Source organism: Mesoplodon densirostris, chromosome 9 (genome assembly GCF_025265405.1).
Source record: "Mesoplodon densirostris isolate mMesDen1 chromosome 9, mMesDen1 primary haplotype, whole genome shotgun sequence".
NCBI lineage: Eukaryota > Metazoa > Chordata > Mammalia > Artiodactyla > Ziphiidae > Mesoplodon > Mesoplodon densirostris.
In genome coordinates this window covers 60,558,843-60,581,553 of record NC_082669.1, presented here as the reverse complement: position 1 = coordinate 60,581,553, position 22,711 = coordinate 60,558,843, and the positions used below count along the sequence as shown (strand labels likewise).

Here is a 22,711-nt window from a genome sequence, read left to right as displayed (position 1 = left end):
TCAGACAGATTTGTTTCTGATTTTTATGTTTATCTTAGTATAGTTTATAGCACTTGTTATCATTCGGGGATTTGTTTATTGGTTTGGTTGCTCTCTTCTTTTATTATTTTTTTTATTTTCATCATTTTAAAAAATTTTATTTTAATAATTTTTTTAGTTTTAAAAAATTTATTTTATTTTTTTTATTTTTCCTTCTTTTTTTTCTCCATTTTCTTCTCAGCTGTGTGGCTGACAGAATCCTGATGCTCTGGCCTGGTATCAGGCCTGAGCCTCTGAGATGGGAGAGCCGAGTTCAGGACACTGGAACACCAAAGACCTCCTGTCCCCACATAATATCAATCAGTGAAAGCTCTCCCAGAGATCTCTGTCTCAACACTAACACCCAGCTCCACCCAACGGCCAGCAAGCTCCAGTGCTGGACACCCTATGCCAAACAAGTAGCAAGACAGGGACACAACCCCACCCATTAGCAGAGAGGCAGCCTAAAATCATACTAAGTTCACAGACACCCCAAAACACACCACCAGATTCAGTCCTGCCCACCAGAAAGGCAAGATGCAGGCCAACCCATGAGAACAGAGGCACCAGTGCCCTCCACCGGAAAGCCTACACAACCCACTGAATTGACCTTACCACTGGGGGCAGACACCAAAAAAAAAAAAACGGGAACTATGAACCTGCAGATTGTGAAAAGGAGACCTCCAAAACAGTAAGTTAAACAAAATGAGAAGACAGAGAAATATACAGCAGATGAAGGAGCAAGATAAAAAACCAACAGACCAAACAAATGAGGGGGAAATGGGCAGTCTACCTGAAAAACAATTCAGAGTAATGATAGTAAAGACGATCCAAAATCTTGAAAATAGAATGGAGAAAATACAAGAAACAATTAACAAGGACCTACAAGAACTAAAGAGCAAACAAACAATGATGAGCAGCACAATAAATGAAATTAAAAATTCTCTAGAAGGAATCAATAGCAGAAAAACTGAGGCAGAAGAATGGATAAGTGACCTGGTAGATAAAGTTGTGGAAATAACTACCACAGAGCAGAATAAAGAAAAAAGAATGAAAGGAATTGAGGACAGTCTCAGAGACCTCTAGGACAACATTAAATGCAACAACATTCGAATTATAGGGGTCCCAGAAGAATAAGAGAAAAAGAAAGGCACTGAGAAAATACTGGAAGAGATTATAGATGAAAACTTCCCTAACATGGGAAAAGAAATAGTCAATCAAGTCCAGGAAGCGCAGAGAGTCCCATACAGGATAAATCCAAGGAGAAACACACCAACACATATTAATTAAACTATCAAAAATTAAATACAAAGAAAAAATATTAAAAGCAGCAAGGGCAAAGCAATAAATAGCATACATGGGAATCCCCGTAAGGTTAACAGCAGATATTTCAACAGAAACTCTGCAAGCCAGAAGGGAGTGGCAGGACATATTTAAAGTGATGAAAGGGAAAAACCTACAACCAAGATTACTCTACCCAGCAAGGGTCTCATTCAGATTTGATGGGGAAATTAAAATCTTTACAGACAAGCAAAAGTTAAGAGAATTCAGCAACATCAAAACAGCTTTACAACAAATGCTAAAGGAACTTCTCTAGGCAGGAAACAAAAGAGAAGGAAAAGCCCTACAAAAACAAACACAAAACAGTTAAGAAAATGGTAATAGGAACATACATATTGATAACTACCTTAAATGTAAATGGATTAAATGCTCCAACCAAAAGACATAGACTGGCTGAATGGATACAAAAACAAGACCTGTATATATGCTGTCTACAAGAGACCCACTTCAGACCTAGGGACACATACAGACTGAAAGTGAGGGGATGGAAAAAGATAGTCCATGCGAATGGAAAGCAAAAGAAAGCTGGAGTAGCAATTCTCATATCAGACAAAATAGACTTAAATAAAGACTATTACAAGAGACAAAGAAGGACACTACATCATGATCCAGGAATCAATCCAAGAAGAAGATATAACAATTGTAAATATGTATGCACCCAACATAGGAGCACCTCAGTATAAAAGGCAAATGCTAACAGCCATAAAAGGGGAAATCGACAGTAACACAATCATAGTAAGGGACTTTAACAGCCCACTTTCACCAATGGACAGATCATCCAAAATGAAAATAAATAAGGAAACACAAGCTTTAAATGACACATTAAACAAGATGGACTAAATTGATATTTATAGGACATTCCATCTGAAAACGGCAGATTACACTTTCTTCTCATGTGCTCATGGAACATTCTCCAGGATAGATCATATCTTGGGTCATAAAGCAAGCCTTGGTAAATTTAAGAAAATTGAAATCGCATCAAATATCTTTTCCGACCACAACACTATGAGACTAGATATCAATTACAGGAAAAAAACTGTAAAAAATACAAACACATGGAGGCTAAGCAATACACTACTAAATATCCAAGCGATCACTGAAGAAATCAAAGAGGAAATCCAAAAATACCTTGAAACAAATGACAATGGAAATATGACAAGCCAATACCCCTGGGATGCAGCAAAAGCAGTTCTAAGAGGGAAGTTTATAGCAAAACAGTTGTACTTCAGGAAACAAGAAAAATCTCACATAAACAACCTAAACCAATTAGAGAAAGAACAAAAAAACCCCAAAGTTAGCATTAGGAAAGAAATCATAAAAAATCAGATCAGAAATAAATGAAAAAGAAATGAAGGAAATGATAACAAAGATTAATAAAACTAAAAGCTGGTTCTTTGAGAAGATAAACAAAATTGATAACCCATTAGCCAGACTCATCAAGAAAAAAAGGGAGAAGATTCCAATCAACAGAATTAGAAATGAAAAAGTAACAACTGACACTGCAGAAATACAAAGAATCATGACAGATTACTACAAGCAACTATATGCCAATACAATTGACAACCTGGAAGAAATGGACAAATTCTTAGAAATGCACAACCTTCTGAGACTGAACCACGAAGAAATAGAAAATATGAACAGATCAATCAAAAGCACTGAAATTGAAACTGTGATTAAAAAATCTTCCAACAAACAAAAGCCCAGGACCAGATGGCTTCACAGGTGAATTCTATCAAACATTTAGAGAAGAGCTAACGCCTATCCTTCTCAAGCTCTTCCAAAATATAGCAGAGGGAGGAACACTCCCAAACTCATTGTATGAGGCCACCATCACCCTGATACCAACAGCAGACAAAGGTGTCACAAAGAAAGAAAACTACAGACCAATTTCACTGATGAACATAGAAGCAAAAATCCTGAACAAAATAATAGCAAACAGAATCCTACAGCACATTAACAGGGTCATACACCATGACCAAGTGGGGTTTATCCCAGGAATGCAAGGATTCTTCAATATATGCAAGTCAATCAATGTGATACACCATATTAACAAACTGAAGGATAAAAACCATATGATCATCTCAATAGATGCAGAAAAAGCTCTTGACAATATTCAACACCCATTTATGATAAAAAACTCTCCAGAAAGTAAGAATAGAGGGAACCTACTTCAACATAATAAAGGCCATATATGACAAACCCACAGCCAACATCATTCTCAATGGTGAAAAACTGAAACCATTTCCTCTAAGATCAGAAACAAGAAAGGTTGCCCACTCTCACCAGTGTTATTCAACATAGTTTTGCAAGTTTTAGCCACAGCAATCAGAGAAGAAAAAGAAATAAAAGAAATCCAAATAGGAAAAGAGGAAGTAGAACTGTCACTGTTTGCAGATGACATGATAGTATACACAGAGAATCCTAAACACGCTACCCAAAAACTACTAGAGTTAATCAGTGAATTTGGTAATGTAGCAGGATACAAAATTAATGCACAGAGATCTCTTGCATTCCTATACACTAATGATGAAAAATCTTTAAGAGAAATTAAGGAAACACTCCCATGTACCATTGCAGCAAAAAGAATAAAATACCTAGGAATAAACCTACCTAAGGAGACAAAAGATCTGTATACAGAAAACTATAAGACCCTGATGAAAGAAATTAAAGACGATACAAACAGATGGAGAGATGTACCATGTTCTTGGATTGGAAAAATCAACATTGTGAAAATGACTATACTACACAAAGCAAACTACAGATTCAGTGCAATCCCTATGAAACTACCAATGGCATTTTTCACAGAACTAGAACAAAAAATTTCACAATTTGTATGGAAACACAAAAGACCTCAAATAGCCAAAGGAAACTTGAGAGAGAAAAACGGAGTTGGAGGAATCAGGCTTCCTGATTTCAGACTATACTACATAGCTGCGGTCATCAAGAAAGTATGGTAGTGCTACAAAAACAGAAATATGGATCAATGGAATGGGATAGAAAGCCCAGAGATAAAGCCACACACATATGGTCACCTTATCTTTGATAAAGGAGTCAAGAACATACAATGGGGAAAAGACAACCTGTTCAGTAAGTGGTGCCTGGAACACTGGACAGCTACATGTAAAAGAATGAAATTAGAACACTTCCTAACTGCATACACAAAAATAAACTCAAAATGGATTAAAGACATAAATGTAAGGCCAGACACTGTAAAACTCTATAGAGGAAAACATAGGCAGAACACTCTATGACATAAATCACAGCATGATCCTTTTTGACCCAGCTCCTAGAGAAAGGGAAATAAAAACAAAAATAAACAAATGGGACCTAATGAAACTTAAAAGCTTTTGCACAGCAAAGAAAACCATAAACAAGACAATAAGACAACCCTCAGGATGGGAGAAAATATTTGCAAATGAAGCAACTGACAAAGGATTAATCTCCAGAATTTACAAGCAGCTCATGCAGCTCAATATCAAAAAACCAAACAACCCAATCCACAAATGCGCTTCCCTGGTTGCATAGTGGTGAAGAATCAGCCTGCCAATGCATGGGACACGGGTTTGAGCCCTGGTCTGGGAAGATCCCACATGCTGCAGAGCAGCTAAGCCCGTGCACCACAACTACTGAGCCTGCACTCTAGAGCCCATGCACCACAACTACTGAAGCATGTGCACCTAGAGCCTGTGCCCTGCAACAAGAGAAGCCACTGCAATGAGAAGCCCACACACTGCTGCTAGAGAAATCCTGCACGCAGCAACGAAGACCAAACACATCCAAAAATAAGTAAATTAATTAAAAAAAAACATTTCTCCAAAGAAGACATACAGATGGCTAAGAGGCACATGAAAAACTGCTCAACATCACTAATTATTAGAGAAATGCAAATAAAAACTACAGTGAGGTATCACCTCACACTAGTAAGAATGGGCATCATCAGAAAATCTACAAACAACAAATGCCGTAGAGGATGTGGAGAAAAGGGAACCCTTTTGCACTGTTGGTGGGAATGTAAATTGGTACAGCCACTATGGAGAACAGTAGGGAGTTTCGTTAAAAAACTAAAAATAGAACTACCATACGACCCAGCAATCCCACTACTGGGCTTACACCCTAAGAAAACCATAATTCAAAAATAAGCATGTACCAGAATATTTATTGCAGCACTATTTGTAATAGCCAGGACATGGTAGCAACCTAAGAGTCCATCGACAGATGAATGGATAAAGAAGATGTGACACGTATATACAATGGAATATTACTCAGCCATAAAAAGAAACGTAATTGAGTTATTTGTGGTGAGGTGGATGGACCTAGAATCTGTCATACAGAGTGAAGTAAGTCAGAAAGAGAAAAACAAATACCATATGCTAACACATATATATGAAATCTAAAAAAAAAAAAAAGGTTCTGATGAACCTAGGGCAGGACAGGAATAAAGACACAGATGTAGAGAATGGACTTGAGGACATGGGGAGGGGGAAGGGCAAGCTGGGACTAAGTGAGAGAGTACCACTGACATATATACACTACTAAATGTAAAATAAATAGCTAGTGGGAAGTACCTGTATAGCACAGGGAGATCAGCTCAGTGCTTTGTGACCACCTAGAGGGGTGGGATAGGGAATGTGAGAGGGAGATGCAAGAGGGAGGGGTTATGGGGATATATGTATACATATAGCTGATTCACTTTGTTATACATTAGAAACTAACACAACATTGTAAAGAAATTATACTCCAGTAAAGATGTTAAAAAAAAAACCAAAAAAACAGTGCATCCTATATGTTTTGTTGCTTTGCCATTAAAATTTATAGGATTTAGAAAAGGCAGATGTTTTCTATGGACTTTTGTTTTCCCCATATTTACAGAAACAGTTGAATAGAATATAGGCAAGTCCCTTTTCAGCAAAATTATGTTTTAAGCCTATATTGAGACCACTGTAATAAACTGAATAAACTCTTTTTATGTCTTAAAATATCTGCATGACCTTATTTTTCAGACAATTTATATCATATCATGCAAGCTTCATATTCCAGAGGCTAGTCAGTTACTTCCTAGGAAGGACTGTTGAAGGTGAGTTTATATCTTTGGGTGAAAGGCAACCTTTTCAAAAATCAATGTGGTTCCAAAGCTGAGAATTCATTTCATATTGGCCAGTGTTTTAACATTTCTACACTAGTATATATATTTTTTCCTGATAAACCTGTTCAGTGACTTGGAGGCAAATACTCTGTTGTCTCCTTTGTGTGCAAGCTTTCATTTTTGGTGTATGGATAATATATTAGCTATGTTTCAGGCCAAGATCACGCAAGCAAGTTTACTTTGAGTTGAAATAAACCTCAAGCTATTAAATATGATAGGACTAGCTAATCTTGCAACATTTTCAGGAGGCTGATTTTTTTCCTTCAATTTTTATGTCATAGTGATATGAGTATTACAAAGAAAGCCAGAAATGATATCAAATTTTTGTGGTTTCAATTGTGGGAAATGTATGCCCTGAAAGTTTTTTATTATCTATTCCAGGGACCTGAAGAGAGTGTGTTGGCCGGTGGGGTGTGTGAGAGAGAGGGAGGGAGAGAGAGTGTGAAAGGGAGGCAATAAAGAGAATGTATTCAGGGGAAAAACTTAGACTCAATAAATATTTAAATATTTCCGGGGAAAATCTGACTAGGTTTTAAAATAAATGTTAAATGTTAGGAACTAATATGTAGGAAATAAGAGTAATGAGGTTTTCATTTTAAATGAGGCAGACAATATACTTACCTTTCTTTATCTTAGCTTCAGAATATTTTTAAAATTACGAGATCAGCCTTACTTTAATAAGGCTATTTACATTTAAAGAGATGTCATATTCAGAAACATGATAATATACATAAAGCTGGGTATTAGAAGCAGTGCAAATACATACATGGTCAGGGAGGCTTGGGACTTTACAAGTTGAGCAGCCTTGAGTATGAATGTCAGTCTGAAAATAGGAGGGACATCAATGAGTAGAAGATAGATGTGAAACTGTTAGAATTCCCAAACAAGACCTACCTGGGAATGCAGAACCCTTTACCTTAGTGGAAAACAAATATATTTCCTTTTAAGTTCAAGGTGAAGTTTAAAACATGAATTTATAAAACTTCTATTTGTGTGTTTTTTCCATAAAGAAAAAAATGCCATCTTAGATAAATGACATAATTAAAGAGACTGGAAAAGAAATATCAATCCAAAGACTGGTTATGGTTAGCCTTTAGAATATAACTAGGAAATAATAAGTTTATTAATAGGCAGATGAGAGGTACTTTGTTTTGAGCCTTCAGATTTTCCAATCATAACATTTTTGAGATTAACCACTAGCTAGTTAAGGAATTAATTATGAACATCATTCACTACATAATTTTTAATTTTATTTATCACTAGTATAACATCAGCATTTACAAGTACGTTTCATTATTTTTTTAAACCCCAAATGTATTAAAATATGTTGTAATAAATGAATTTTGAAGTATAATCTCTTCCTACATATTCATATTTATGGTATTATTTGGCATTGAATACCAGCTAAATAAGTTCAAAATCATTTTATGTTTAATCCACGCAGTAAACATCTATTGAGTAGTGCATGTATTAGTTCTTGTGGAGATTGGAGATAATTGATTAATAAAATGCAGTCTCTGCCCTATAATCAAATAGAAAAGGTTTTAAGAAAACTATTGTTAATTATATCAAATCACATCCACTAAGCCCAATGTAGTATGGTTGAATATGATTTTTCCTCTCTTGTTCGATATAATTTATTAGAAAATGAAATTTAAATGTTCCTGCATAATTTATTCATTATTTGCTGTTCTCATTCTATAAGAAATTCTGAGCTGATAGTTTATCACTCTAAATTTTCTACTGAGGAAATGGTAGAGACTGAATTTCTACAATTGTACATTGTGCATTCACATATCACCATAGACAGTTACATTCGGAGATGAGATTATATGTGCATAAACATTTTGGAGAAATACAATGGTGAAAGCAGTATTTCAAAAGACAGGATTTTTTTTAAGTGCTTTAAACCAGATATCACTTATTTTTTTTGTTACACAGTCTGTTTGGAAAAGACCCACCTGCTCAAAAAGAAAGAGCAAACATGATTACTGTTGTAATTATTCAGAGGGGATACTGTGTGAGCAGGAATATCACAGGCAATTCAATAAAAAAAAAAAGTCTTGGTGGTTTCTATCACTAGCAATGAATAGGGTTTAATTTCATTTCATTGTAGTTCAAAAGCCTCCCGAGGGTGTAATTCTGACTTCTTGCCATGGGAGCCAGTTGTGTTATTAGAATAACAAGATGGTGTGCTTTTTAATCATCTACGTTGGCTTTTTATTTTGAATATAGTGGAGCATTTGTGTGTATATGTTTCACACACGATGGAAGAGATGAGTTGAGTGCGACATACATGTTTAGAATTAAAGCCTGGGAGCAAAGTATGTGTTCTGGGCAAAGCTCTAAGTGACAAGCTTTTGATGAATGTTTCTTTTTTTTTTTTTTTAACCCCACATTTGTTTATTTATTTATTTTTGGCTGTGTTGGGTCTTCGTTTCTGTGCGAGGGCTTTATCTAGTTGTGGCAAGCGGGGGCCACTCTTCATCGCGGTGCGCGGGCCTCTCACTATTGTGGTCTCTCTTGTTGCGGAGCACAGGCTCAGTAGCTGTGGCTCATGGGCCCAGTTGCTCCGTGGCATGTGGGATCTTCCCGGACCAGGGCTCGAACCCGTGTCCCCTGCACTAGCAGGCAGATTCTCAACCACTGCACCACCAGGGAAGCCCTGATGAATGTTTCTTATCCTTAGGCAATTTCTTGATCAATTAACAATAAATTAGGCTTCCAAACATTACTTAGCTGGCATGGTCCTATTTCCAAAATGTAATGAACAAAAGAAAAGGTTTAGCAGTTGCTAAAATCTATGAAGATACTGATTCAAGCATAATGGACACATTCAACTGTGGTCGTTTTGTTAGTACATTGGACCTACAACATATGGGTAAAACAACACACTGGGAAATTTGCAGTCATTCAAATATATATGATTTACTTGTTATGTATGGTTTGAAACTCTTTTCCTCTCTACATTTGTTTGATGTGGATTATAAAAGTAAACACAGGATTCTAGTTAAAAGGAACAGAACAAAACAGTATGAGGCACCTACAATGCTCACAGCAGTTAAGCACTCAGTGTTAACTCTGAATTTGCTGGAAACCAAAGCAGAAAGTGACCTATATTGGGATATATAGTTCTTAGATTTCCTGAGTTGATATTTTGACTCATCCACTTAATAGTTATAGGTAAACTATTTACTTTCTCCGTCTCTAATCCTCAAGCATAAGAGAGGATAATAATACCTACATCATGGGGCTTTTGTGAGAATTGCAGCTATTGTTACATGTAAGACACTTAAAAGAGTGCTGTGTACATACCAAATGCTCAGTATAGTTCAATAAATATTAGCAATGAATATTAATAGTGTTAGTATTATCTGATAAATGAGAGTATGTTCATTTATATAGGGAGTTTCTTCCTCCTTTTCCCTCCCCCAATAATTACATTCAGAAAAGCACACAGGGCCAGGATAAACTGAGGGGAAATTGGTTAATATAATACACTCCTTATTTAAGTGTGACATTCCAAAAGACACACGAATATATTCTACAAAAGTACATTTCTTTTATCAACTCTCCCCAGAAACCAAGACCTTAACATTAATGCATAATGCAGAAAAGGCTTTGTTATGGCAAAGTGCCAAAACAGTATGGTATGGACACCTGATTTCCTGGTAATCTACTACAGGAGTAAAGCTTTGAGAACTTGGGGTGCTGAACACATGATGCCACCCCTTCCAATCACTAGGAGTCTGAAGTAGCCTATGTTTGGCTGGAGTCACTTCCAAGCTGAATTCTTTTAAGTGAAGAGGCACTATTCTGTCTAATGAGTAATGTGAAGTCTACATGCTTAAGTTATCACACATTAAAAAGCCAGACTTGGCATGCTGCTGTGAAGATGGGGAAACCAAAATTGTTTTCTTGCTACAAGGTTTATCTACTTTCTCACATCAATGAGTCTTTGGAATGCCTGTAGGTATAACCAGTATTTTCCTGCAAAATGAGCTTTAAATCTCTTTAATTACTTGCCACATTACATGGATGAGAAAATTCTAACCTAAAGAAAATTTAAGGACAGATGTTATCAATAAATCACCCTAACCCCCTCCCAAAAACAGAAAAAAAGAAATTTGCATGAGTCCTATGAACAAAGTCCATATTTCAGTAGAACTATTTTCGAATTAACCTGCCAGAATGAATTTGCTCTTAAAAACACCAGGAGGAAGTCAAACTGACCAGTTAAGATGACTAGTACAGGCCACCTAAAAGGTTGAGAAAGTTCTCTGAATAGTATAATTTTAGTGTTGACATTGTTCTATGATGCCACATTGTTGCTTTGTGCCTCATACTGTATTTTACCAGCATATAATAAATGCCATCATACTAGAAAAAGCTGTTGATTGTGCTGTTTTTAGTAACTGAACTGAATCAATTTAACACATGTATCAAAATATAAATTTAAAGTTGAATTCACATATAAATTTAAAGTTAAATTTAAATATAAATTTAAAGTTAAATATAAATTTAATGTTAAATATAAATTTAACGTTAAATATAAATTTAACGTTAAATTTAAATATAAATTTAAAGTTATGGTGTGTGCATCTAGAACATTGAAGTGATATTAAGTTTTAAAGTTAAGATTCAGAGTTATTTTTTAAGTAAACTGTTCCTGCCAGTGGAGTCAAAGCATGATAAAAGATCAAAGAAGGCTGAGAAATGAGTTACATTTTTTCTAGTTCAGCTCAACTATGGACAGTAGCAAGTACTGGTAAAGAACACACATTCTGGCTATGGATTCAGAGAAGGAGTTGGACTTTAGCCTCAGTTTTAATATTTGCTTGCCATGTACTTGCTGTATATAGAAATGGGAATATCTCTGAAAGTTCTGCTTGAAGTTCTTTAACTTTGGAAGATGAAAAAAGCCTGTTTGAGGAGTTTCATGAGGATTTTTCTAGAGAGTATTGTTAAAGTTGTCTCACTTTGGATAAGATGTAGGACATGCCTACTTGGTATTGATTGAGAGTGAGAATGATTTGCCTTAAAATGTTTACAAAATGAAATTTTTCACTACTGACACTGAGCCATATTAAAGGATTTGGATTCCTAATGATTTCTAAACTTTGTTTTCTTATATAATTAGGTTACAATCTCTCTAAGTCTTAGGGAAAAAAGTTCCATTGTGAAATGAACTCTAATTTCAGCTATAATAATTTGAGACCAGTGCAGAGCTGGTCCCACTCAGAAGGATAGGATAGAAATGTGTTCTACTTATCAAGTACTCCATCCCCTCTAAGATAACCAAGGGAATCACTGATGACATTGAAATCTAGAGTTTGTGAATGAGTTTTATCCTCTTCTGCTTCTTAGGCAAAATTAGCTCAAAACACTTTTTTTTTTCATAGACCAGAATATATGATATTTGTATTGTGGAGATATGAGGTGGAAGCAGATTTTTAAAATCTGGAGGAGAGGTAACAAAATACTGTATATAATATGTACACAATACAATATTAATTAGTAATTCAATCTTTGCTAATAAAATATGAGAGTATGTTCATTCCTGTGCTTCATTACATAAAATATGCCTGTTTTACTGACTTCTTGTGCAGGAATTGTATGTGTAAAACTAATATGAAAATCAAGGATAGCTGTGAAGTAAATCAAAGTCAAAATGCTGAAAGAAGAAACTTGAGATGCTCCTTTAAAAAATATAAAATGATTTCTAAATCAACTCATGGTTGTCTGACGTTCCTCCTGATTAATGCCAGGGTGCTCTGAGGCATGCTAATAGGATAAACAAGGAAACATTTAATTTCTTGACATAAAATGAGGGTCATTTTAAAGATATGCATGCCCCACGGGACTTCCCTGGCAGTTCAGTGGTGAAGACTTCACCTTCCAATGCAGGCAGTGCCAATTTGATCCCTGGTTGGGGAGCTAAGATCCCACATGCCTCGCAGCCAAAAAACCAAAACTTACAACAGAAGCAGTATTATAACCAATTCAATAAAGACTTTAAAAATGGTCCACATCAAAAAACTCTTTAAAAAATAAAAAAATAAAGATATGCATGCCCCAGACTTATCTTTTAATTACAGATGTTTGCAGCCTAAGGCAGAAATTTCTTCCATGTGAATATTACAGAGTTAAACACAATAGTGTTAATATCATTTTACATCATCAACCTTCATTGTTTCAAATATAGCAAAATAAAACTAACTCCTACTTTTAATTGCAAACATCTAAATAAATTGTTGAAGTAAATGAAATATTTTCTGAATGGGTTATAGAACACATTTAGTTATGGAAGTGCCTGAAACGATGTCATTGAGAAACATAATATAGTATCAGCTATAAAATATCATGGTTGATGAGAAACTCACTGAAAGCCATTCAAAGCATTTCTCTATTAACTTTCACAAATGCACACTTTGAATCTATAATTCTTTTTTTTTAAATTAATTTATTTTTATATTTATTTTTTTGGCTGTGTTGGGTCGTCATTTCTGTGCGAGGGCTTTCTCTAGTTGCGGCAAGCGGGGGCTACTCTTCATGGCGGTGCGTGGGCCTCTCACTGTCGCGGCCTCTCTCGTTGCGGAGCACAGGCTCCAGAGGTGCAGGCTCAGTAGTTGTGGCTCACAGGCCTAGTTGCTCCACGGCATGTGGGATCTTCCCAGACCAGGCCTCGTACCCGTGTCCCCTGCATTGGCAGGCAGATTCTCAACCACTGTGCCACCAGGGAGGCCCAAGAATCTATAATTCTTTATGGGAAAACATTTTAACAAATGTACTGTGGTTTACATTTAAAAGCACTCTTCTGTTTATAGTTAAAAGCAATTATGATTCACTCTGCTGATCTAGCTAAGGGCAAGGTGCTCACAGAACACAAAAACTACAACATTTAAGAACAGTAAGGATTGTTGTTTAAATTCAGAGCATCAGCCACCCTCCAAAAGGGGTCAGCGATATCCTTGTAATAAGACCAGCTTCACTGAATACATATTAAGGGATATTAGGAGCTAAAATAAGTTAGTAGAAAAGGAAACACGAAAAGATGGTCGTAGAACTGCCTGTTGCCTGTACCTACCAGTGTATTCCCAGATGCCCTCAGACTTAGGTAAAAACTCATGACCTCATCCTCTCCCCACTCCTTGGCAGGTTTTTTCTTCTTTTCCTTATGCTTTTTTAGTTAGTGGTGTCATCTTGTATCCAATTGTCCAGTTAGAAACCTCAGAGTCATCCTGAAGTCCTTTCTCTTCTAGCTTCTCCCATATCCACACAAATCCAGATCTTAAATTTCTCTTTTTATTTACTGTCATTATCTCTTCTCTTGTGGTTTTCTTGCCTCCATCTCTGTGACTCTCTTCAGTCCATCCTCCACTCTGTGGCCAGAGAGAACTTTAGAACCGCAGCCTCAAATATGTCTCCTTGAACATTTGACTGTTTACCCCTTTCACAGAATTAAGTCCAAGTTCTCTAGCATGGTGCTTAAGGGTCTTGAAAAGCATTCTCTATGTTCTAGCCCTGTTTCCTGTCTCATTCAGCCCTTTCTGACCTTCTTGTTATATTTCAGTTACTTGTTGCTTTTCTTGCTTCCAGATCTTGGGTTACTCCTGAATACCTCCCTCTTTTGCTGTGTGGTAATACATCTGCTATTTAAATTACTTCAAATTATACTTCTTATCTATAGCTCTTTAAAAAACGCACTTGATGTCTTCCTTGTGTATTTTGTGACTCCCTTTTCACAAGAGTTTTGTACTAATTGCCCCACTGTATTATGACATTGATTTGCCTTTCTGACTCTCCTGTACTCAAACAAAAAAAGTATCTTCAACTTTGTATTTCATAGTCTAACTTAGATTTTGCCCTGTTTATTACTTATTTACTGATTGAGAAACTAACAATTAGAAGGCCTAGCCTGTAATTCTGACTTTATGCTAATTTACTACCAGGATCTTAACAGGACATTAAATTTTGCTAAGTATCTATGGAATGAATGGTGGGACAAGACAAGCGGTTCTCAAACTTTACTAGTTCTTTAATACATTCTAAAACCAGTGCACATAGAGAACATAACCTGGCTCACATTGTGGGAAGCGGCAAACAATTTTCCTGCAAAGTTTACATGTCTAATTGTTTTTTTTTAACTTTATTTTATTTTTTATTTTTTTTCAAGATTTAAAAAAAATATTTTTTTTAACATCTTTATTGGAATATAATTGCTTTACAATGGTGTGTTAGTTTCTGCTGTATAACGAAGTGAATTAGCTATACATATATCCCCATATCTCCTCCCTCTTGCAACTCCATCCCACCCTCCCTATCCCACCCCTCTAGGTGGACACAGAGCACCGAGCTGATCTCCCTGTGCTATACAGGTACTTCCCACTAGCTATTTATTTTACATTTGGTAGTGTATATATGTCACTGCCACTCTCTCACTTTGTCCCAGCTTACCCTTCCCCCTCCCCGTGTTCTCAAGTGCATTCTCTACCTCTGCATCTTTATTCCTGTCCTGCCCCTAGGTTCTTCAGAACCTTTTTAAATTTTTTTTTTAGATTTCATATATATGTGTTAGCATACGGTAGTTGTTTTCCTCTTTCTGACTTACTTCACTCTGTATGACAGACTCTCCCATTTCATTGCAAGGGACTGAGCATGATTAAGATCAAGTCTGGCTGGGATGCCAGCATATAGCCCACAGCTATCATAGTAAATGGTGAAAGTAGAATGACAGGGTTCTGATGGGCTGAATAAAGGCTTCTCTCCTATGATTGTTTGAAAAAATGTCTAGATAGGTGGATAGTATGGTTAGGTAGCTAGTTCAATGAATCCCCCTAAAGCATTCAGGCTTGTTAGAATCATAAAGTTATTGCTGTTGCAAATGATCTGGAAGGTATGTTTCCGATCTTGGAAATTTCAGTTTCAATTTTCTATTTTGACCAATTTTGAAAAAAAAAACTGGGAAGTTTGAGTTAGTTTAAGATTGCCCATATAGTTCCTGGCTTCCCAGGTGTTAGATATATCCTGCTACTTGCTGTTTTTCAGCCTCCAGAGAGAGTGATTCTAATGCAAATATACCCACAAGATAGAATATAATTCATTAGATCACTGATCTAGTCTGGTTATTATAGCCAGTTGAAATTTATTTCTTACAACCATTATTCCTCATTTGCTTTAATAGCTTCATATATTTGGACATAGTCATATATTCTTGAGACTATACCCTGAATAACTTAATGAACTTACATTTTTTCATATGCCTGAAGTTACCTGTTTTCTGACTATTCCTTAGGGCAGGTAATTTTTAAAGATGGTTGAACTTATCCTTTATTTCTGAGTTTAAAATTATGTTAAATTCCTGTGGTTAACTTCAAGTTTTGGATTGTACCTCACATTACTCTCCTCACTTCTTTGTGCAAACAAGCATCAGCAGCCACAGATAATTCCGTAACACCAGTAACATCATTGTTGTAGGATTTCATGTCTTGGAGTTTATGGTGTATTGGAAGTGATGTTGACTATTGGGAGATTTAGACGATCAGATACCATTAAGCAAGGGCAAATCACAGTAATGCAGAAAACAAGAGTTCTCTTATTTAAAAAATATGGAAAATATAGTATAGACTATCAAAATAGACCTGAATTCAGATCCTGGCAGTGATATATTTACTGGTTGTGTGATTTTAAATGTTAGTTAATTTCTCTAAACTCATATTTCCTCCACTTACTCATGGGTAAAAAAATAACAGTTTTCTGGCATTTTTACCAAAAATATTAGAGATAATGTATTAAAAGATCAGGAATAGTGATTGGCACTTTTTACATAATACTATGATAATTATTTTAATAAATGATAATACATTGCAATTAGAAATAAGTCCTTAATTCAATTGTGTTAAGAAGGTAACTTAATTAGAATATAAGCCTGCTACTAGATTGAAAGATGGTCTTGAAATAAGAGAAGAAATTGTGTAATGCAAAGATGATACAGATAGAAAATTCTAAGTTTTTATTACAAAAGTTTCCTTTGCTTAACTGGTTATAGTACCTGTCTTACCATTCCCTAAGTACTGCTCTTAATTGTTTCCTTTCTTTGGAGTAGTTAATGGTTTTGCTTGACCTCTTCTTGTAGATTTTATGAGATAAATCAAAACCAAGTTCAAGGTAGAATAAGGATTACTTTTAGGTAAAGCAAAGTAAGATCTTAAATATGGAATCTGTATGACAAATTGTCTTGCCCTTTGCTTCAGTTTCAGGGTTATGCTTTTGTATAAAACATATGCTGACAAAGTAAAAACATAATTTTAGTTTCTCAGTAAATAGCAATCATATTTGTCATCACATTTCCCAAGTGCTTCCTCTTTGGATTATGAAAACTAGCTATTGCCATCATTATTATATCATTAATAATCATGTCTTGTGAGCATTTAATAATTATCTAGCTGTGTTCTGGGACTCCTTGAGGTACCATATATACAAAAAGAATGGGAAATCACCTTGGTTAGTACAGGGTCATTGAGCAGGCTATGTGGGAGAAGATAGGAAGAATCATGTTTTCTCACCACGCCAAATGCTCCACCAAATGGAGGCTGCCATTTGCTTCTTATCAGCATGATCATCACTGTTGGAAGACTGGGATGACCTTATAGTACACTTGGATGATGTGTTGGAGCTGGCTCGTATTGGTTTGCAAGAGCTGACTATTAGAACTTTAGGAAATTTGCCACCTGGTTTTTAAATATTTGGTAGCTTGAAATTGGCCACAGTGTAAGTATTTATACCACATACATTGAAAAGTGCTTCTGCCCTTCTATCCCTCAAAGATCCTATTCAACATTCATTAGCATATCTGGTTCATTTCCAAAGCTTCAGCACTCAGTCAAAGTGAATGTCACATAACCATAAATTTAAGCACTGTTAGGTGGAGATGCAGATATAAAGAATTGATTGAGAAAATCTCACTTCTGTTTAATTTAGCTATTACCAAAAGCAACAGGATCCTGATGGATATATTTATTCTTTATTATCAAGTTTCAAGTGAAAAAGTTTAAAAAATATATGCCAGAATCTCTACTGCTCTGGATATAACTCCTTTGAGCAGTTGAAAATTTCCCTCTAAATCCAGAAATAAATATCATTTTCCATTAATGAGCAGGGTACCACAGCTTGGCTGTTCTAGGTTCAAAGGGCTGATGCTTTCATATTTTAGAATATAGATTAAAGTTTCAGAACATTTTTAGAACATTTTTAATGGAAATGACAAAAAAAAAGATTATTACCAAGTGACTTACATATGGAATTTTATCCATCAATGCAGCATCATGAACTTTCTGTCAGACTTCCTTTCCAGTCCCAGATGAAATGGGATTATAGTTTATTGCCACAGAATCAGAATCTTAAAATAAATCAATATTCAGGTGGTCTACAATAATTGCTCCTGTAAAACAAAGTCACACCATTTTCAATCTATAATATAATTTAAATGGAAAATTGGCAAAATTCCAATGCTTGCTCTATGGTTATGGTTTTACAACTCATTCCTTATAAGTGTATGAGCCTTGGAGTCATGTCCTGGATAATCAGAGAGTCACTTTATTAATTCATGTGTCCATCAGGACTCACTTATGATACTCTTTTCTTCCCAGATACCGTTTAAAGTTTAATAGAGAATACAATACTGATGTTTTAAAGGTGCATTAAATATCTTATTAAAAGAACTTTCAATAAAATATCTAGGAAATTTTCTTCCTTTTTCAAAACAGGGTTCATTATTCATTTAACAAAACTTGCTTTTTAATTACCTAATTTATTTATTTATTTTTGGCTGTGTTGGGTCTTTGTTTCTGTGCGAGGGCTTTCTCTAGTTGTGGCAAGCGGGGGCCACTCTTCATCGCGGTGCACGGGCCTCTCACTATCGCGGCCTCTGTTGTTGTGGAGCACAGGCTCCAGACGCACAGGCTCAGTAGTTGTGGCTCACAGGCCTAGTTGCTCCGCGGCATGTGGGATCTTCCCAGACCAGGGCTCAAACCTGTGTCCTCTGCATTGGCAGGCAGATTCTCAACCACTGTGCCACCAGAGAGGCTCAAAATTGCTTTTTAAACAATAGAGAAAAAGTTAATCACTACAGTTCCTCTTAATTCTTAACTTCCTGTGCTAACAATTTTTGACAATGTGTATGTCATTTCACATCATTCTCAAAATATATACAAATACACAAATTCATATATTCATTATTATTTTGCTTGAGATTTTATTAAGATGAAAGAACAGCATAAACTTTGTCCTCCAACTTTAGATTTTTAGTTAAAAGTATATTATAGGTATCACTTTTGGTCAATAGATACAGATTATACTCATTCTTCTTACTAGCTACATAATGTTCCTTGACATAGATATGTCAGTTTTTTCAACCATTCACCTACTCACAGACCTGTGTGTGCATGCCTGTGTGTGTGCTTTTACTGCAGTAAAAAAGAATCTCAGGAGAGTTATTGCTATCTGAATTTTAATTTTAATAGATATTGCCAGGTTTCTCTTCAAATATATTGTTTAGTTAAAGTCAACTGTGCTTAAAATCATTCATTTCCTCCATAGCATTAAAACATTTTAAACATGATCAAAAATTCTGTTGATACAAATCATTAAATTTAGATATAAGAGCTTCATAATATATTATTATACAAAACTGAATAGAATCTGTTTTTTCTGGGAGAATTTTGTAAAAGACATTTTGGTTGTGACTTCTATAATACTAGCTGTCAGAAGGATATTCTGTCCAGTGAATGAATAAGTGACATTACTTTAGTCAAAACCATGCCCTGATTGCATTTACCTTCTCATTGTCTTTATAGCAGAAAGTCATAAATTCTGTCGGACAGACACCTGGAATCTTGTTGCTGAACTCAACCATGTTTCTTGTCACTTTTCCTTTAACTCAGGTGCTCTCATTTCTGTGTTAACTCCAGCATCTAGGAAAAAAATTATATATATATATATATATATATATATATATATGTATGTATGCAACTTAAGCTGAATAGTAAAGTTGATTTGGGGGAATTCTCTCTTCAGCTAATTTTGAACATCTACTGAAGTAATATTAAGAATAATATTAATATCAAAATAAACTAATTTGTATTTGAACTTTCCAATGGGAATAAAAGAAGAGTTTTGTATAAATGTTATTATTTTTGACATAGGCTTACACCTTGATTTTTTTGTTTTTTTGTTTTTTGCTATAGTCATTGTTTTTTCAGTTCTAACAATCATTGTTTGTAATTTACTTCTTCCCTTCCTCACACTGTTTTCTTCTCTCTCTCTCTCTCTCTCTCTCTCTCTCTCTTTCTTTCTGTCTTTTGTTGAATAAAACAGATTAGATGTCTCTTATTGATTCTGAAAAAAACCCCAAGACCTGTAAAGGGACGCTTTTGTATTGACAGTAATAGTATGAGAGTAATATGAGAATTGAAGGTAGAAACTGAAGTTCTAGCATAAGGCTGATTACCAGTCTTCTCTTGATAACACTGTTATAGAAGGGAGAACATAGGGAATAGGTTCTATGTTGAAGTGTTATTGCCACTTACTGTCCAATTTCAGCACTCACATGTGACTTTAATCTCTTCTTACCCTGTACAGTTAAATTTTCACAACTGTAGCCATGCTGCTACTTAATATATAGTGTTTATCCTTAAAACGCATTTTTTTTGTATATAGCAGTGTGTATATGTTAATGCCAATATCCCAATTTATCCCTCCCCCCTCTTGCCCCCTGATAATCATAAGTTTGTTTTCTACATCTGTAACTCTATTTCTGTTTTGTAGATAAGTTCATTTGTACCCCCCATTTTTTAGATTCCACGTATAAGCAATATCATACGATATTTGTCTTTCTCTGTCTAACTTAGTTCACTCAGTATGACATATATACACTACTATATATAAAATAGATAACTAATAAGGACCTACTGAATAGCACAGGGAGCTCTACTCAGTACTCTGTGATGGCGTATATGGGAAAAGAATCTAAAAAGGAGTGGATATATGTATAGGTATAACTGAATCACTTTGCTGTACACCTGAAACTATCACAACATTGTAAATCAGCTCTACTCCAATAAAAATTAAAAACAACAACAACAACAAAACTCTTCTTTACCCACCAAGTTTCATGCAGAGTTCAGAACCCTATCTCTGTCTCCTAGAGTATGTGACTTACCGGGCAGGCGGAGGCTTTCATTGGAGTAAGTGTCCTTATCAGCCTGGTCCTCTTCCTCAGTGTCCTTCTTCCTGGCATTCACGCTGTCTTTCAGAAGACTAATTCCTACCTTGTGTATGTTCACTATGTAGTAATAAAACCATGCAGACCTTCAGGGGTGGAAAAACATTGCACACCAGTACAGTGCCTAGCACATAGTACAAGTTTGATAAATATTTGATGAATTGGTTGTGAATATATGAATCACAGCAGAATAGATTTTCTTCTAAAGACTAGTTTTTTGGAGAAATTCCTGGAGCATACCACTGGTTAGGAAATGGTTGTGGCATAGAAATGAAGGAAACCAAGAAATGAGAACCAAGAAGGGACAACCAGGCACTAGGTAAATCTGTTTTCATTTTTGTTATTTCTCAGCTGACACAGGGCACTAGGAATGTCTGTCTATTTTATGTCTCCATCTTGCAATAGACAAATGCCCTGCCTATTTTAAGAGACACATCTGAATCGTTCATTCATTCATTCATTTTTACAGTGTGGAATGAGGAGGCATCAGATATTTTCTAGGAGGCTGATCTCTGCTTCTGTCTGATCCTAGACCCTCCCTACTGGCATCTGTCTTTTTCCTCTCCCTACCTTTTATCTTTTCTTTCTTCCTTGTCTCCCTCCTTCCTTCCACAAGTGTTTATTGAATGTCTACCATGCTTTAGACTCTGTTCATGGCAATGGGATAGATCCATAAACACAATGGACAAGACTCTTGCTACTGTGCAGCCTTACATTTTACAGCTGGGAGACAAATAATGAAAACAAATTCTTAAATACAAAATTTTAAGATCATTATTGTTGCTATAAAAATTAGTGTGATGAGTTGTAGAACATCGGGGATATTGTTGAGTATTAAGTTAGATTGGGTGGCCACGGAAGACCTACCTGAGAAGGTGTATTCTGGGACAGAGCTTGAACAAGAGAGAAGGGCCATTTTTGTGAAGATCTGGGACACAGGGAGGAATACTTCTGAGGAAGGACTGAGCTGGTAGAGGAGGTCCTTGTGGATGGAACCTGGGGAGTAAAGGACAGATGGTGGAAGATGAGATCTTGGAGGCCACTGTAAGTTCAACGGGAGGCAAATGGATTGTTATAAGTAGCAAAATGCTAAGATCTCATTTGCAGTTGGCTGTTGTGTTGAGAAAGCATTGTTGTGGAGCAGCAGAGAGATCATTTGTGGGGGGGGCAGGATAAATGAATGAGCATCATACTTAGGATAATCAGGTCCACCTCTAAGATTTGTGGTCCTCGGGCAAGAGGGCAAATCAAATGGAGGATCCTGGCCGAACAACCTCCTTCCCCTACTGTTGGGACCCTCTTTCCCTCTGTGCATAGCCTCACACATACAAGTGAACACTCCAGCCACTTGGGCAGGAAAGTCCATGTCCTCTTGTATTTGGAAATAGATATAGAAATGAGATTGTGGAGTGTTGAGAGGTATGAATGCTTGGCCCCAATGATTCCTTGCCCTGCAGGGAAGGGTGAAGCTGGAGGTGGGCAAGAGTGGGCCTAGTAAAGCTGGGAGCCCAGGGATAGGCACCCTGGTTGCTTGGCTATACGGGAAGTGCTGATGCCAACTTAACTAAGGAGAAAAGTAGAGATACTATGCATGATTGGAAGTTAAGTCAAAAGAGTGGTCAAGGGGGGGGTTGTTGAGGAAAATAGATAGCATGTGTCTTCTTTGTCGCAGGGAAAGTGGGCATAAGGTCAGGGGAGACTACTATGATAAAAACTAGTAGCCCTCTAATACGACAAAGAAAACCCCTCCCACTTGCAAACCCATGTCTTTTGTGTGGAGCATCTTTGTTGTCATAACATTCAAATAGACAGGACTGAACCAATGCAGGAAAACATAACACCATTCAAATTTTAGAGAAACAATCAGTGAAATACTTTTCTTTAAATGGGTTGAGATGGAAGGTTAATTATCTGTCAAAATAAGTTTG

At 36.0% G+C, this 22,711-nt stretch overlaps 1 protein-coding gene across 1 annotated transcript in view; it reads left to right on the top strand.

Moving 5' to 3' along the window:
- ZNF804B (zinc finger protein 804B) overlaps positions 1 to 22,711 on the top strand; it is a 505,006-nt gene that overhangs the window by 252,994 nt on the left and 229,301 nt on the right. The window lies entirely within an intron of this gene.